Source organism: Phyllostomus hastatus, unplaced genomic scaffold (assembly GCF_019186645.2).
Source record: "Phyllostomus hastatus isolate PE091 unplaced genomic scaffold, TTU_PhHast_1.1 phas_contig_40, whole genome shotgun sequence".
Lineage (NCBI taxonomy): Eukaryota > Metazoa > Chordata > Mammalia > Chiroptera > Phyllostomidae > Phyllostomus > Phyllostomus hastatus.
In genome coordinates, this window is record NW_025333872.1 from 90,466,299 (window position 1) to 90,485,645 (window position 19,347).

General features: G+C 40.9%; 1 pseudogene; it reads left to right on the forward strand.

Annotated features, from left to right (window-relative positions):
* The first annotated feature begins 4,929 nt into the window (after positions 1 to 4,929).
* On the forward strand, positions 4,930 to 5,918 carry LOC123821881 (annotated as a pseudogene).
* Positions 5,919 to 19,347: the final 13,429 nt, after the last annotated feature.

Genomic DNA, 19,347 nt, shown 5'->3' on the forward strand with positions numbered 1-19,347 from the left:
AAGCTTTCCCAGCTGATGTGAACACCAAGCACTGGAGACGGGAACGGGGTGCCCACCCTATGTCAATCAGGACTAAACCCACCCTACTTCAGTCACCAATCAACAGCTTTGAGAGTTCAAAGAAGAATGACTTTGCCCATGAGTGTCATTTTTCTCTTCTAACAAGTCTTTTGTCAGATACTGTTGAAGTTCAAAGACAAACTTTCTTTATGCCTTCAGAGAAATAGATATAGAATTTGTCCTGCTACAAAACATCATTCTTCGATGTCAGTTATCTGATAGATAGAATGGGATTAGGAGAAAGTCCTATTCATCCATTTGGGATTTTCCCTAACACATTCATGTCTTCAAACAATCAGGAATAAACTTTCTCAAATTAAAAAAAAAAAAAAGCCCCAGCAACACATAAATGTAAAGTGTGGATTTTGGGGAAACTAATTCTAGTTACTATAAGATTTCATATCATAACTTGGGTGCCTGATGGTGATTAAACCAAAGCCTCCTCTGAATAGACAGCACACAAAACGACCCTCTATCCCCAAACCCAAACCCAGTCACAGCTTCATTGGAGTAAGACAGTGCTTTTGACCTAGAGGTTTTCCAGTCATTTCTTGCCTGATGAGATGAGGCGGGATTTAAACTTATAGTCAGAGGGAGCCAAGTGCAGATTTAAAGTGCTCACTGTACTCACAGTAAAACCTGACAACATCTCTGAACTCTGACATTGGTCATGTTCTGTAAATGTTCATACAGACAAGTCTGGTGATCTTCAACCGGCAGGCACCAAACAGGAATTATAAATGAAAAAACAGGAGGTAGAACCAGAGGTCATGGCGAAATAAAACGTGAAGAGGGTAGTATCCATTTGGCCAGGGTAAATAAACACAGTGGGAGGAGAGAAAGGAAAGCAGATTATCAGAAAGAAAAAAAAAACATTATTGGCCCCGGAAGACGGAGAGGGAATCCCTTGTTTTTCCCACAGCTATCAGGCTCTCTGATTAGTTTTTCTGCTTTTTCTGACTCTGTTCTGCGCTCCTGAGTTTCACTGGCAGGGCACAAATATTTGTTTTGCTTCACCAACACATATTTCCATTTTTGCTCACCTAACATCTTAATTTTCTTAGGGGAGCAATTCTTCCATGTCTCTCAGTCTTGTTGTGACTCTCAAAGTTCCCCCACCCAACTCTATCTTCCCCTTTCTGCTCTTCAAATTGGAGAAAATTTCCCCTTTTAAATCAATACTCCATATTGTGTTTTCAATTCCATTCCCTTCTGGCCTTCCTAATGATTTTATTGCTTCAAATATCCCTTCTTTCTCTGGTAATTATCGCTACTTCTGTCTTAAGTTGGGGGCTTTAAAAACAGATTCTAAAACAGTGATTTGTGTGCAGAAAAAAATCGATGGGGGTGGGGAGCTCTCAGCAATGAACGTCTGTGGAGGAGTGAGAGAACAGGATTGGGCAGAAGAAGAGAGTAAATGGAGTGGCATTTCCAGAAAAGACATCAGCCAATCCTACAGGGAGAGCTAGGATGGCCCTCCAGATTTGTCCCTGATTGAAGCAAAGGACCAGACAGGGATAGGGTAGGGTTAGGGGTGGAGCTGGGGTTAAGGTTAAGGTTAGGGCTGAGTGAGTGCTGAATGAGATAATACAAAAAACACATCCTGTGAATAGGGCTCTTAGCGGGCAGCCAGCCACGTCAAATAACAACCGTCCCCAGGGCATGGCGGCTTTTTTAGAAGCTCTAAAGTGGCAAAGATTCTCTCCTTGACCAAGCTCTACTCTGGCTCCCTTGAACTCCCCTCTCAGATAGGTTCTGACGTTCAAGCCTCCAAGTTCAGCTCCACAGTGCCCGATTTTAGCACACAACCTGCTAAGGTTAACCATCATACTTGCTGTTAACCTTGCTGTCTGGTCACCCTTGATGTCCAGTCAAGTTCCGTACCCTCCACCTTCTTCCCAGGTGATTTCTGATCACCCTGCCCTGTCTGGTAAGAATCCTGTTAGTCCCAATTGAGTCAGAATCCCCACTGACCCCTGGTGAATCCTCTTATTGTCCCTCTGTTGATCCTCACCTGACTCCTTGACTATAAATTCTCACTTTTCCTTAGTGTATTCAGTATTCAACCAGTTTCTACACTGAGGTCTGCTTCCCCTACTGCAATTGCTTTTCCCAATAAATTATGTTTTTACCACTCTAATTACTGTCCAGCTGGGCTTTTTTCCCCCTCAACAAAACCTGTTTTGACTTCTTCAGTGACTGCCAGGCTGTTGGCTTTCACAGATACCGCGTCTGCAAGGCTGCTGATTTCAAGGCTATCATGGAGCTGCCAAGAAGAGGCTGAGAATAGGCAAATTAGTATACACATGACCCACTGCCTTATCAAGAGCCAGTTGTTTTTCTGAAACAAATGTTCCCTGGGTTGCTGCAAGTCTTCAGTTACTTTCCAGAGAACCGAAAATGTTATAATTTTTTTTTTGCCAGTGTCCTCATTGTTTTTATGAAGGGGATAATTTTCAGAGGTCCTTCTTCCATCACCCCAGCAGGGCTACTGCTTGTTGATTTTTGGCGTTTGGACAATCTTGCTGTAAAAATCTATCGGCATAAAGTGCATAGTTCATGACAGTGAGAGTCAGAGCCCAGCAGTTCTTCACCAGAATACTGCAGTGGTCTCCCCTGGTTCTGCTTCCCTTGTGATGTGAAATGAACAGCGGGAGTCCAGACCCCCTTCGGAAGGAGTTACTGATTTTAGTGCCCGTCCCCAGCCCTGCACCCCTGTGAGGACAGAATGCACCGTGTCCCCTGACGGTTAACACACTGCCGCACTATCCCTCAATTTAAAAATCTGGATCATATACTCCAGGGCTTTCAGTCCTCAAACTCCCCTAAATAAATCTCCTACTTCATTAACTCGATTTCTTCTGGACAAGTGTCGTCTATTGTCCACATCCCTTCCCAAAAGGTCTGGGAGTGGGGAGGTGCTCCTGTGTGATAAATAGGGAGATTCAACGTGTTGCTTGACATACTTTCGGTCCTTATTTAGACACGTCCATTCACCTGGATGGTAGAAATGGATCCTGTGTGTAGAGTCGTATTTGTCCCCTGCCTTACCCCTAAGTACAAGGTTTTCCGTAGGTTTATTCCTCACTGAGATTTTCATTAGATGAGACACTTTAGTAACATTTCCCACATGCTTGGACATTTTTTTTGGAAACAAAGTTTCATTCCATTAGGTCAGTCCCTCCTCAAGGTACCTGCGTAAGTGGTGTGGGTCTGGCCTTTGACGTTACCTTCCTGAATGATCCCTGATGGCTCACTCAGACGGACTGTAGACGCGCGGTCTCACGGAATCTTGTGCTATCTTTCCCAAATCAAATCTGCAAAGTTCACTTGCAATTTAACGTATTCTTTTTTGAGTCATCTTGACATTTTGACTTCGTAAGTGTAAACTGAAAACTGGATTTGCTGGAAATTTGTTTTTAAAAATAAAACAACATTTGCCAGATCCCTGATCTACAGATGCTTTATAAAATTAGGCAATGGTTATGAAGTAATGCAGCTGAAAAGTTTTTTTAAAGAAATGTATCTCTAATATGTCTAAAACATTATAAAAGAAAGAGTAAGACTATGTTCAATAGGAACACAGAGAATTATACAAAGAATAGTGTAAATTGTTAGCATTAACATCAAATCCAATTTTTTAAAAGGGAGGCAGAGAACATAATCGAATGCTAAAAAAGTAACAATGTTTAGCATTTTGAAAGAACTGGAAGAGAAGCTTTTCTTTATTTCACAGGTATAAATATGCAAATAAGTAAGCTTTGGGTACAGTGAGCCTATATTTAAAAAAACAATGCATATTGTGTTTAATTAATAGAACCTTTGAATATTTCCATGATAAATGGCATCTTATTTTATGGAAACATTGAAAGTTGAAACTTTCATAGAGGATAATTTTTTATTAATGCGTTAAATAGTTCACAGTTAACTCTTGCAACTGAATGGGATCACAATATGATACATTTCATCACTTTGTTTTTACTGTTTAGCTGTACCCATGCCCGCTGGCATTGAGAGGTAAACGAAATGGCTAAATAGACGTGCAGATGACCTCTGAGTATGTTTACCTCACACGTGCTAAGGTCAAGACGTTTTGACAGTTACAAAAAGTATTTTGGAGAGGGGTAGGTTAGCTGGGAAATTTTAAGGTAGACTAGGTATCAAATAGTAAGAGAGTATTATGAATTTTATTAGATGTGAAAAATGTTATCGTGATTATGTAAAAACAGGCATTTGCTTTTCAGAGACGTATCCGAAAATACACAGAGGGGAGATATTATAGTTTCTGAAGGGAGTGGAAAAGCAACCAGTGTGGCAAAGTTGCTTCTGAGAGGAGCCCAAGGTGGCTAGTTCCAATGACTTCAAGCTGAACCAGGCACCAAAAGATGTCATCTCTTCAGTGAAGTCCAGCTCCAACACCAGTGCCTGCTGGCTTCTCCTGGGACACATCCTTGCATTTCCACGGGGTCCCAGCTGGCTCCATGTGGCTCGAGGACCAGCACACCAGCAGTGCCTGGACGGTGCAGTGTGTACCAGAACACAGGCCTAGAGTGGGGGATTACAGCCTCAGCTGAACGTTCGTGGTTGAACATGAATCAAGAATCTGTGGGGCTGGGTGGAAAGGGCAACGGAATTAAGAAAATAAAAACTCACAGACACAGACAACAGTATGGTGCTCACCAGAGGGAAAGTGGGGCAGGGAAAAGGAAGAAAAGGATAAAGTGGGGATAAATGGTAACAGAAAGAGGACTTGATTTTGGGTGAACATGCAATGCCATGTACAGAGGATGATGTCTTATAGAATTGTAAGATTAATACCTATATAACTTTATTAACCAATGTTACCCCAATACATTTTTCTTAAAACATCTTGTTGAAACCCATGGAGCCCTTCTCAGATGTGCTGAACAGAGTTCAGAAGTACATGTGATGGTTACTGGGAGTTGGGATCAGACAACTAAATAAATTGTGGGTTCTCCAAACTCCTTGTAAGACTGAGATCTTATCCCAGCCTGAAAAGCTACAGAGTGCCCTCTCTGTGTCTGGCAGGCTGCAGTCTTAATGCGGGAGTTGGAAAACATGGGCTACCAGCAGCAGCAGAGGTGGGGGGGTGGGGGGGCGGGGCACAGAGAGCCCAGGCTGAAGGCCCAGACTGGCTGCGTATGAGCATTTCCAAACACGGAGGGTGTGGGTTAAGCTCTTCTGAAGGCCAGCTGGCATTTGAATGCTTGGGCCCAAGCCCAGAGGTACAGAAGGAGAAGTATGCTTTCCAAAAGAAAATCAAGCAAAATAATGAGCAGATTTAAAAGGAAATAATGTGATTTACCCAGTCGATGCCATTTCCTTTCACTACATCCACAGTACACTCGCCATAGGTGGTTCTGAAGGATTTGTAAGTATCTGGGATCTGTGTAACAAAAAGCAACTGCGCCAGTTCCATGGGTACCTCACAAGCATCATGTTACTTGCCGGCAGCAGGGATGGGACTACATTGCAATGGGACTACATCCCACGTGTGTGAAATGGGTGACACGGAACATCCTGAAGATGGTCCTTTCATTCACCCAGTGACAGATGCAGAAACAAAACCGAAGCCCATTGAATCATCCCATGAAAGTGGTTTCTCCTTGGAAAGATTTGTTTTGCCCCCTACAAATGCACACTTTCCCCCCGAGGCTCGTGTTATAGTCCTGGTGAATACCTTACTTAGTACATGCATTTCTCTCTTGTCTGTCTTACAAAAACTTGCCTATGCGCCCTCTTATACTGCCTTTGTATGGAGTGAGGAGTATTTGTGTGTTACTCCAAAATACTTCAACAGCAGAAAACTGGAAGAAGCAAATATGGCAAAATATTAACCATTTTAAAATCTAGGTGATGGGTTTATGAGTATTCATAACACCATTTTCTTTTCTACATACTTGAAAGTTTCAATGATAAACAATTTAAAAATGTCTTGTAGCTAAAAAACAATGTTTTGGCAATTGAGATTTTGAAATCACCAGTGGAACACATAGATTAACAAAATAATTACTTTTACTTTTACCAGGTTTATTTGGGATTTTTAAAGACTTTAAAATGTAAGTTAGAGTTAAATATTTAATTTTGTGTTTTGAAAAAACTGAATGGAAAGGAATATAACTAAAAAACCTTTTTTTCTCCTTGTATTTCTTTATTCATCTTTTCATCCCTCCTTGCTTTTTATACAGTATTTGTAAGAGGGCTCCTAATTGAGACAACACAAGTAAGAAGATGATAAAGTTACAGCCAAGAGGAAGTACTGTGGAGACAGTAATGAGGTTAGTGCTCAAAAAACAGAGTCTTACATGCTAAACACTCACCAGCAAAGGGCCACAGATTCATCTCTTAGTGTTCTAACTGCAAATTTAAAGAAAGGGACGTGGAGAGATGGATTGTTCAAGTGCTCATAAAATAAAGGCAAATCATTTATCCGGGAGAATCACAGTCACTTCCAATTTGAAGTTTATACTACACAGGATCCTGCGTGATGTAATGAGCGGAACACTAAACAGTGGGCTTAGGATAATTAAAGCAAGGAGTTTTATGGGGATTTAGTGTCATCATCAAAAAATAATCAGTGGAAATAATCCTATTAGGGAAAATGGCACCTTATTGTTGAGGTTAGCAGAACCTCAGCGACTTTGGGAGATTTTTTTGGAATATCTTGAACGACGCTTCGTAACCAGTTTCAAGAACCCAAATGGAGTTGATGAACTTTGAAAGACGACTTCTAGGAATCCTTTAAATCATGTACATTAGTGGACATGTATGGGTCTTTTCTTGAGGACGTGGTTCGTAACTTGTATTGGAAGGACCTTTGATGCAGAAAGTATTGAGAACCATTGATTTGTAGAAATAAAGAGGTTGTGCATCCATTACGAATAACTTTGTCTTCATGAGCGTTTCAAAAACATGTGAGATGAGTTTTGGGATTGTACTCTCCGCCCACTTCTCCAAATGCACAACCTGCCTGTCCGCCGGAGAAAGGAAACGCATGCTCCGTGTGTCAGCTCGCGCAGGGCAGGCGCGATCCTCTGGTGAAAGCAGAAGCGCTGATCTAGGAATAATTGGTAGGGAAACCTATTCTGTATAAGCTTGCAGGCAAGCCCAGGGAGGATTTCGGGAAAGATAAAGATTTTTATGAGAAAACATTTTGAATGTATTCCAAACAAAGTAAAATAAAAATTTGATGTGCTGTGTTAATTAGTTTAACATGAGTTTGTTTTTAAGGCAGGTGTGATCCAAAATTTATTTTAAACATTAAAAAAGAAAAGTCAAACAAACCACCCATGTTAAGTTTGTTCAATGTAGTTTGAACAAACTGCAATGTAGTTTGCTAAGATAAGTGACTTGCAAAATGTATTCCTCTGCAACTGAATGAGATGGTTTGCTGAGTGCAGCTGGATAAAATAACCAAAGTAAAGGTTTTCTTTCTGGCACTTGTCAGGTCAGAAGTTTCTTAAGGTCTTGGCTAGGTCACAGTTGTAAGATGTATTATGTATCTTGTGTATATGTGTATGTATATATATGTAATTTAATATTCTATATATTGAGAAAAATCACCTTTGAAAGGGAACAGATTTCAGACCATTGATGAGATTTAGGAAAAAATGAAGGGGCAGCTGACAGCTATTGAGAGAACTCTCTGAGGTCCCAAGGTGTTGACTTTGAAGGGGACTGAAGTGTCATTGTCCTGTGTACAGTGTTTCTTGTATCTTGTGTCTTCTTCAGTAAATGTCTCTATTTTTTATACTACAAGGCTGGATACCTTCTGGACAGACCTCGTATACCTAAGTATATTGTATACATATTAAATTCTAAATGTATTTTTCTTAATACCAAAAATATGGAATATTGATTTATGAATGCATACACATATACATATATATGCATGTGTACCCTATATGTTCATATTTATATAAAATATATACATATATATTCTGTAAAGATTGAATAACTTGCTCCAGGTCTTACACTGTGCACACACAGTGGAGCTGGGGTTCAGACCAAGGCAGTGTAGCTCCAGAGCGTACATTTTAGCCACTAAGTGAGGCTCCCTCTATGTGCAATGACACAATCACACTATGTGCTTGTATACAATATTGCCTTTCCATTACCTGTGTCCAGTAAAGAAGCGATGCATCTATTTCACTAAAAATACTACTTAGTCATTAAAAACCAAGTTAATATGAAAGAAACAGTATCTATTACTGTTACTGAAGATCAAGCACATTTGGAGAGTGAACATTTTATTTAAGTTCTTACAACTGAGAGAAGTCTAGAGCAGCCAATATAACAGCTTAGACACTTGCAGCCAGCTACTTTCTAAGTGTAGGAAGAGTTATTCCATTTGCAAGTCATTAAGAGAGTGTACTTAAGTGGCTTATTTGTCTTCACTCTCAAATTCCAGCCAGGCTTATGACTGTTTATAGTAGAATTGATGCGGCAATTTTATTCAAAGACTTGATACCAATGAAATTATTAAGGAAAGCAATAAAGCTACATTCATGAATATACACGGTATATCTGTATTTGTAATAGAATGTGATAAAACATTATGGAGAAAAAACCAAGAGGTCTTATATCAAGGGCGATAAAGACAGCTATATCAACACAATGAAATATAAAAATATTATAAATAATTATAAAAATTCTGGAAAATCATGTTAAATGTCTAAGTGTCAGGAAAGAATAGCAACATCCTAATTTATAAACATACATTTAAAACCTTTTAAAATTTCAACAATTAAAAATACATACTTGTAAAAGGAAATGTGAAAAAAATGAAGTTATACTATCATGGAATCATAAGCATTTTGTTATCTATCTTTAATCTTGTAATTTTTATCTTTCCAAGGAGTATTTGAAAATTCTTTGGCAAGTTTCTGGATTTTCATTAGAGGTTTTTAGGGTTTCATTAGCCATTAGTGGACTTCAAACCAGAGCCTCTACTCACCAATAGGATAATATTCTACCAATCAATTAAGTCTTTTATATTTCACTTTTTTCTTTGCTTCAACCTTAGAAATAGAGGAAATGCAACAATGAGATTACATAATACCAGATAAAAAATTAAGACCCTTTCCATTTTTCTCATTTAAATTATTAACTTCATTCTGATCAGCAAGCATTTGGAGACACTTATAATGTACTGGGTAATGCATAAGATTCAGTTAAATTACATGAAATCAGTCGGTCATTGGAACACAGAGTGGAAACTGCTGTGAAAGGAAAATACGGACACAATGCTGCAAAGCACGTCAAGAGAGTGAGAGAAGATGTTCCAAAGGAGCAACGGACCACTCGCTTTTTAGAAAATATTTCCCTTTCTTTGTAAAACGTATATTATTTTTGTAAGAACCTTACTTGCTTGAATCAATGTTCATGCAGGAAGTTATCAATATACTAATCAAACATTAACCAGAAGACTGCTGTAGATTGGCTTTATGGAAAAAGAAAAAAAAACAACCTATTCATTAGTAAGTTTTAGCTCTAGAGAAAATCAATATGTCTAAGAAGATTTTAAAAAGACAAAAAAGGGAAGGTTTGGGCAAAATGCATCCTGTAGTAAGACTTAGGTTGGATATTGAGGCTAGAAAAGAAGTATCGATCATTGGGCCATGAACCAAATAAATAAATAAATAAATAAATAAAAGATTTTAAGTCCAAACCAAATAAAGTTGAGACGGGGACAACCTCAATCTCATCCTTCCACTTGCTATGTAGAACAGCCCCTGAGCACCTGTTACGTGTCAGGCACGGTGCTTACACACATTATGACTGAGGAGGTGTGAGATGTGATGTGTTATAGTAACCCAGTGTGCACAGTACTACGCTCAGAAAAATGGGGAGCCCAAAGCATGGCATGGAGGCCAGATTTAATGAGAGAATGTTTAGAGAACTTTCTGGAAAAGTGTCCAGTCACATGACATGTGAAAGGAAAGGAGAGATGGGAATGGGTCCTCCTGGCAGGAGGAAATGGTGTGTGTGACAACCAAAGGCAGCAGAGAATGTGCTGCTTCTGAGGAACTGACAGTTGTTTCTCATGGCTTGAGACAGGCTGTGGTGGGAAGGGGTGGGGTGAGTGAGCAGCCATTGGTGAGAGCAGCGTGGACCAGCCTTGAAAGCCTGAGGCTGGGTCAGGACTTCAGTTTACGAGCAATGAGGAAACTGAGGAAGGTTTGCAAGGAGGAAGTGAGATGATCAGAGATAATGTTCAGGAAAGATCAGTCTGGCAGGACGTGAAAACCAGATTGGAAGGAGAAGGCTGCAGGCAGTGGGACCATGTGGAGACTGCTGAGGTAGTTCAGAGGAGGGAGAACAGAGAGTCCTCAGGGAGTGCTTCAGGGAGTCCTCAGTGTGTCCTCCAAAGGACTTGAACTCCCCCATTTCCTTTTCTTTACTCAGATGATAGAAACTCCCATGTGCATATCTATAAACATAATTGTCAGAGTTACTGGGATGTGTGCCTCAACACACAGATACGTCCAAAAGTGTCTAATTCTGATTCCCTCCCCTCACCCCCAAAATGCCAGAACAGCCCTTCCTGTGATTGGAGAGAAGAAAGACGCTTTTGTCTTCTCTGTGCTTCTTTATCCAAATCTTAAACTGTGAACTGTTGTGATAAAGGAACCGGCAGGGATTGGGTTTTGCTCCATCTCTGTCTGGTGTTTCTTTGAGGCAATCTGAGATGTTAAGAACCAATGGGGTGGCAGAGGACCCATGGAGCCATAAAGAGACTAGAGTGGACCTAGAAGCCATTCACTGTCCTGGTCCCACTCAACACAGTTTCATCTGATTATTATTGGGGGTGAAAACTATTTCCAAACAAATATAGATCATTGCACTTAATTGCCTGTTAATATCATCAGTGCACATCAATCTAGTGCTTGTGTGAAACCCACAGGACCACAGCAGAAAGCCAAATGGACCTTCTTCCCCTTTCTTTGTCACTTTGATTACACACCACATTCTCCATTCTGTGGGTCGAAAATTTGCTGCCTTCACAATCCACCAAAAAGTCAGTGAACTTGGAGAGAGAAAGAAGGGTCCAAGTCCAAGTTCTGCCCTCATTCGAAGTCAGTTCACTCATTTGGATATTGAATTGTTGTAATTTCTCAAAACAAAGTAGCAGGACTAAATTTTCTTACAGGCTTTCTAGCTAAAAGTCATGGTTTAATGAGTCAGATAAAACATCAGACTCCCAGACTGGGAAGGGCAGTGAAATGAGTACAGATGCAGGATATTAGAATAATAATTAAGAAAAACCAGAGCTTATCAAGCAGCCACATCTCCTGCTTCCTAGACAGTGAGGTGTTCTTTCCTGAGGACCAGGCGCCAGGAGCCCTGGGGAGGTGGAGGCTGCATTTGCCTCAGACCTTCTCCCCCCAGGGCTTTCTGCTACTCCCACAAAGACCAATTAGGGTTTCATGTTGGCTTCTGCCAGCCCACTGACCTTTCCTCCTGACTTGTAAGTGTTGGAATCAGCCTCTATTCCTGGAAGAACTTGAGTAGTATGAAGGTCCTAGACGTACTTCCAGTTTGTGTTTCAATCACGATCTTCAAAAACCAATGCCCTCCAATCTGATAGACCAGCTCCAGGCTGGAGAGACCTTCCTGCAAGTTCCCACCTTGATCATTGCAAGGAGTCTCCCAACCTGAATTGAAAATATTGAAATTTTAAAAATGTTCAGCCCTTCTCAAGCTATTGAATCTTAAAATTAAATCTCTCCATATATTCTTAGAGGTGAGATTTGGGTGAAGAATGAGAGCACACAAGGTAGGGGTCCAGGACACAGGTATTCAGGGGTCCTGAATACCTGACTCTGCAGGCTCATGGAAGAGTTACAAAAGATGCTAAGAACCAATGGGGTGGCAGAAGACCCATGGATCAGCCTCAGCAGGAAGGGGTTGATACCTCTAGGGCCATGATACAGAAGCCACCTACAGAATCTGGTTCTTGGGGGAGGACTGTAGCCTCTTTCAAACCATGATCTGTGGGGATTAAACATCAGAACTCTCTTTCCTCTAATCTTTGGTCTCTTTCATTTCCTATCTCTGCCTTCCTTTGGCTAATCCCAAACACAAGCTGGAGGACCTCAGGACATGGATGGATTTGGAGGTCAGCATCTAGGGAGCATAAAGCAGAGTGAAGAAGAGCAGAGAGCACATGGAAATGGGCAACTGGGGAATGCCCAAGTGAGCAGGGCACCTGGGTTTACAACCCGTGGGATCACATCTCTCTCCTGAGCAGGTCAAAACTCAGGTGTACTGGGAAGTTACACACAACTAAAGCAAAAGGAAAGAAATAGTCTGAGAGCTCAAAGGCCAAGAAGTGGGCTGGATGAGCCTAAGGAGAGAACCAGATGCCAGATCTGGGGACCAGGTCATAGGACAGAAGGAAAAAGGAGTTGGAGGAGACAAAAGGGTAGGCCTCATGGTTCTTGGCTGGGTCTGCACATCACCAGGCTTCTGTGTCACAGTCCCTTATTGAATCCTCCTAGACAAAGCATGTTCCTACAAAAACTCAAGGTCATGTGTAAAACAAAAGCAAGGCCCAGTTTTCATAGGCCACATTGTATAATATATACATTTTTAGTTTTAAAATCTTCTTTAACTCAAGGTTTATTTGAATCTTCCATTCCACAGAAAATGCAATCTTAGTCATTTCTGGGTAAACACAGACATTTTAATATTTAAAATTCATTCTGTTCAGGGTTTGCTGTGTCCCTCTTTATCCTCAGAGCAGCACGTAAGTTTCTGAAAGTGTACACACCAACATGGAATCTGAGAATTTGCCTCTGGGTTCTGGGCGGAGCTATCATCCAGTGAGGAGTGCAGTTGACTCTGCCTCCAGTTAGGATTTGGCTCTTGGTTAAAGATTGGTAGGCTTTTTCCATTCTTGACCCCTGGAGAGGATTTAGGTTTTTACTAAGCAAGGGGCAAACAGATTTTTTGTCCTACAGGTTTATTACTTCCTCCTGTACCATCGCAAAGAGTGTTTCTTCATGGTTTGCTGTGGCACTCAATGAATATTCTTGTCAAGTTGTTTATTCTAATATCTAGACTGCAGCAGTCTTAATGTTAATAACTAAGAATTTGACATCACTTTTTGCATTTTCTCCACTGGTGACCTCTCTGCCTCCTCATTGACCCAATGTATTCTGACCCTCAAGTAGAGGACATCATTGAATTAAAGGCTGGGAAGATGCAATGTGTGTATGGTGAGGGGAGCACATACATGACAGATGACATTGTGAAACAGGAAATTTGTCCTTTATGAAGTAGTAACAGAAGCTGAGAGACATGAAACACACTGACAGCTTCTGGAAAGGAGTTGTGGGGAGGGGCGGGATGAGAGGTGGTGAAGGGCTGACCAAAGAGCATTTATGCTCCATCCCTGGACATGGACAGCAGTGCTGGGTTAATTTAGGGAGGGGAGAGGGTGGGGCTGGTTGGAGGTGGGGAAAGAGAGAAAAAGTGGAAACAACTTTAATAGCATAAACAGTAAAAATAAATACATTTCTGTGAGAATGGCCATCATAAACAAATCAACAAACAAGTAGTATTAGAGAGGATGTAGAGGAAAGGGAACCCTGGTGCACTGTTGGTGGGAATGCAGACTGGCGCAGCCACTACGGAAACAGTATGGAATTTCCTCAGAAAACTAAAAATGAAACTGCCTTTTGACCCAGCAATTCCACTGCTGGGACTGTACGCCAAGAACCCTGAAACACCAGTCCAAAAGAACCTATGCTCCCCATTGACGCGTACTCACCAGCCGGCGGTGAGCGCAGAACTCTGCGGATGGCTCAAAACACGAGAAAGACATGCACAGAGACAACCAGGTCCTGTGGGGAGGTAGGAACAGAACGGCCACTCTCTCTGGTGGGGAGAGCGCCCCTTCCCCCTGCCGGGGCGGCTTTTTATTGGTTCCATTTGTATAAGAATTCAGGTAAAGCTCATTACTCATTGCCAGGAAGTAAGGATCAAACAATAGATAAGGAAGTCTGAGGACCTATTTTGAGTCAGGGTCAAAGAGCTGTAAAACTTTAAGGAACAAACTTACTTCTTCCTTGGACCCTTACCACTCAACTGAGAGCATTCTAAACAAAGCAGGTTTCACAGGATTTTACATGTTCTTTCTTAGGCCTGATCACCCGGGGAACTGCCCTTTTCAGCAGAGCTGCACCACCCTATCATTGTTTCAGGCTTAGGTGGAGCAAGGGAACTAAGGCAACTAAGAGATAAGGAGATTTTCTCACAGACAATGAAGACTCAGGCTTTGCCAAAGACAAGGGATGAGGGTCCATCACCCCCTTTTGCTGTTTCCCCCGTAGTCCTTTTGCTATATTTTGCTGTAGCCCCCGTTGTCCTTCCTTGGGGGTCTCCCACGTGATCATGTCTGTCTTAGATCATTCCCCCCTTGGGGAATCTTACTGTCATTGGCTAACCAACCAAGCATTGGGGACCAGGCAGGGTGAAGTAAAAGGAGCAGAAGTGGTGCTCCTGCCAGGGAGATAAGCTTTTGTCTCCTTGCTGGCTTATGGTCCAAGGTCATTCCCTCAGCCTTAGCCTTGGCAGAGGTTACAGCTTCTGATACCAGGCAGGGTGGTTCCCAACACCCCAATGTTCATAGCAGCACAATTTATGATAGCCAAGTGCTGGAAGCAACCTAGGTGCCCATCAGTAAATGAGTGGATCAAAGAACTGTGGTATATTTATACAATGGAATACTATGCTGCAGAAAGAAAGAAGGAACCCCTACATTTTGGGACAGCGTGGATGGAACTGGAGAGCATTATGCTAAGTGAAATAAGCCAGGTGTTAAAAACCAAATACCATATGATCTCACCTTTAACTGGAACCTAATCAACAAAATAAACAAGCAAGCAAAATATAACCAGAGACACTGAAATTAAGAACAATCTGACAGTAACCAGAGGGGAGGTGGAAGGGGATAATGGAGGGAAGTGCTTTCAGGAAAAACTATAAAGGACACATAAACAAAATCAAGGGGGAGGTCGAAGCAAGGGAGGGAGTTGAGGATGGCTGTGGTGGGGGGAAGTGGGGGAGGTAAATGAAGACAACTATAACTGAACAACAATAAAATAATTTTTAAAATAGAAAAGAAACTTGTTCTTAAATCTTTAACACTTTATTTTAAATTTCTGTATAACAGAATTTTGTGATCTTGCGGTTTCTCTATAGCCTTCCTTCCAAAATCTACTTTCATAGTTATCTGATAAATGCAACATTTAATACATCATCCTCTCTACATGTATTTTGTTATAAACAAAAGAATTTTGAAAGTAAGAAATGATTTTTATTAAATTTACTATCAGTAAATGAGATAGATGATGAGGTTCTAGAACTAAGGGAGGAGCCATTCTCTGGGATACCATTTAATCATTGTGTATCCAATTGCTTAATACTCATAAACTTCTTTTAGCATCCAGAATGAACTGCAATAGGTAACTTTAAAGGAAAAGCTGACCTCTGTCATAACATTATTTTTATCAAGTCATTGATTTGAAAATAGAAGAATTTAACTTCTGGCCAAAATGGAGGTATAGGTAGACACTCTGTACCTCCTTGCACAACCAAAAGAAGGACAACAACAATTAAAAAAAAAAACAATCAGTATGGACAGAAAATTGAACTGTATCAAAGTCCGACAACCAAGGAGTTAAAGTAGACACATTCATCCAGACTGGTAGGACGGGCAGAGTCAGGGAGCCAGGATGCAGAGGGCTCGCAGCAGGGCAGCTGGCAGACCCTGGCACACAGCTTGCAGTGGGTGGACCCAGCAAGGTGGAGGGGTGCAGAGCACAAGGCATCCACTGGGACAGACTGCACAACCCAGGGCTCCAGTGTGGGGAAATAAAGCCTCAAAACACCAATTGAAAACACCTGTGGGGATTAAGATGCCAGGAGAAACCCCCAGCCTCACAGAAGAGTTCATCAGAGAGACCTTCAGGGTCCTAGAATGCACACAAACCCACCCACCTGGGAAGTAGCACCAGAAGGGCCCAGTTTGCTTGCGGGAACCGGGGGAAGTGATTGAAAACCGCCAGAGAGCAGTGCAAGAGCCATTGTTCCCTCTCTGACCCCTCCCCCACATATACCACCACAACACAGTAAGTGGGTTGCCCCACCTCGTGAACACCTAAGTCTCCACCTCTTACTACGTAAAAGGCTCACCGAGACAAAACAAAAATGACCAAAATGAAAGAACAGATCAAAGCTCCAGAAAAAATACAACTAAGCATCAAAGAGATAGCCAACCTATCAGATGCACAGTTCAAAACACCATTAATGGGGTGCTCACAGAATTGGTTGAATTTGGTCATAAATTAGATGAAAAAATGAAGACTACGCTAAGTAAAATAAAGGAAAATGTACAGGGAACCAATAGTGATGAGAAGGAAACTGGGACTCAGATCAATGGAGTGGACCAGAAGGGCAAAAGAAACATCCAATCAGAAAAGAATGAAGAAATGAATTCAAAAAAATGAGGAGGGGCTTAGGAACCTCCAGGACATCTTTAAACATTTCAACATCTGAATTATAGGGATACCAGAAGGAGAAGAGGAAGAGCAACAAATGGAAAAGTTATTTGAAACGATAATAAAGGAGAACTTCCCCATTCTGACTAAGGAAATAGACTTCCAAGAAGTCCAGGAAGCTCAGAGAGTCCCAAAGAAGTTGGACTCAAGGAGGAACACACCAAGGCACATCATAATTACATTACCCAAGGTAAAAATGAAGGAGAGAATCATAGAAGCAGCAAGAGATAAGGGGACAGTAACCTACAAAAGAGTGCCCATAAAACCGTCAGCTGATTTCTCAAAAGAGATCTTACAGGCAAGAAGGGGCTGGAAAGAAGTATTCCAAGTCATGAAAGGCAAGGACCTAAATGGATGTTGGATGTAGATCCAACATTGCTCTATCAAGCAAAGCTTTCATTTAGCATGGAAGGGCAGATAAAGTGCTCCTCAGATAAGATCAATTTAAAGTAGTTCATCATCACTAAGCCCTTATTATATGAAATATTAAAGGGACTTATCTAGGAAAAAGAAGATAAAAAACATGTACAGTAAAATGACAGCAAGCTCACAATAATTAACCACCACACCTAAAACAAAACCAAAAACAAACTAAGCAAACAACTAGAACAGGAACAGAACCACAGAAATGGAGATCACATGGAGGGTTAGCAACAGGGAAGTGGGAGGAGGAGAGAGGGGGAAAAGGTACAGAGAATAAGTAGCATAGATGGTAGGTAGAAAAGAGACAGGGGGAGGGTAAGAATAGTATGGGAAATGTAGAAGCCAAGAACTTATAAGTATGACACATGGACATGAACTAAAGGGGGGGAATGTGGGTGGGAGAGGGTGTACAGGGTGGAGGGGAGTGAAGGGGGAAAATGGAACAACTGTAATAGCATAATCAATAAAATATATTTAAGAAAAGAAAATACAATAATTTTGGAACAAAATCCAAATATTCTAAGTTGAAGGGATTAAAAGTGTGTATATATATATATTTTAAATTAATTAATTAGTAGTATATACAAATATTATATACACAGGCATCTGTATACATATACTCTCAATGTTAAAAGTATACAATTATGTATATATTATGTTATTATTGTACAAGTTATTATAAGCATGTACATACATCTTATTATTTACACATCATGTTTATTAAAAGTACATGTATATGTATAGATTTCCTGATACATCTTTTGCAATTTATGGGACTTAAGAATATTAAGGTAAATATGATTTCTTAAATACCTTCCCAAATGGATGTTGACAAAGTTTTCTCTGAAGGTCTAGTCTTAGACTTTGCAGGCTACAGACTTTGTCACAACGACTAAACTTGGCCATTGTAAAACAACAGCTGCCATAGACAATACCTGTATGATAAGCATGTCCATGTCTATCTAGTATGAATGTATTTATGGATGATTAAATTTGGCTTCCATATAATATTCATGTCACAAAATATTATTTGTATTTTAATTTTTTAGTCTTAAAAATATAAACATCATTCATAACTTGAGAGATGTAAACACCAGAGAGCTGAGCCCTATGCGGCTCACACCCAGCAGTTTGCAGACGTCTGGTCTGGACCCAGCCCCACAGGATAACCCCGAGAGAGCAGGTGGATCCAGGCTGAGTGTGTTGTTAGGGTGAGTTAGGCAGACAAAGCTGTCACTCAAAGAGGCCACAGAGCACCTCTGAGGAATGTCACCTGTGATAACAATAAGTGTCCTCTATGAACTCTTTGCATGGAGGAAGAAAGGGTGGATCTAGGTTTCTGCCTGCCTCCTGAGCTTGCAAACCCCTTATATCACATTTCTCTATATTCACTATGTTTTAGTTTAGAGTGCCAGTGCTATTTCTCTGCCTTCCATCTTGTTGGTAGGAAAGGGAGAAGGGAGATGGCAATACTTTTATACATTGTTTTCCTAACCCGACCTACTAGCATCAACAATGGTGATAACAGGTGCGGAAAATGACAAGTTCTTAACAGAAAGAAGGCTAAATGAAGATCAGAAGATCTACTTTTCTATCCCAGTTTGTAATTAACCACCATTGTGAGCTTGCAAACATTGCTTAAAGTTTCTGAACATAGGTTTACTTATCTGTACAAGAAGAATCTTGGAGATTTGTTCTAACAGAATGAACAAATGATAGTTCTTCTTATAAACCTCACTTTACTGAGTAGCCTTAAGGTAGAGAGTAAGTATGAAAATTATAGAAATGTATGTTAAAGTTGGGGGGAAATTAAACTGTAAATTCATATTTGCATTTTCATATTTAGTGAGTTTCACAGTAAATTATTTTAAACATTGAACTACATACTTTTTCTTATGTTTAGCTTTCTGGAAGCATCCATAGTGTATCTAGTTAAGGGATCTCTAACCCTGGCTGTGCTGGGAACCAACCAACAGCCAACCCTTGACACAGTTGGGACGGATGAGACACATCTGCACAGCAGAGGTGACTGTGGCTGGATCTCCTGTCTGTCTCCTCCTGTATGCCTGTCCCTGCTAGCAATAGGTGGTGGCATTTTTAGATATCTGTGCTTTATAACCAAAAATCTGCATGATGCCTCTGGTTCTGCATGAAATGACTTGCTGACCACAGAACAAAAATTCCTAACAACCCTAATGCTGCCTACTTCCCCCACCTGGGAAGTTAAGGACAAAATTAAACTATGGGCAGACCAACTGCCAGAACGCTGAAGAAA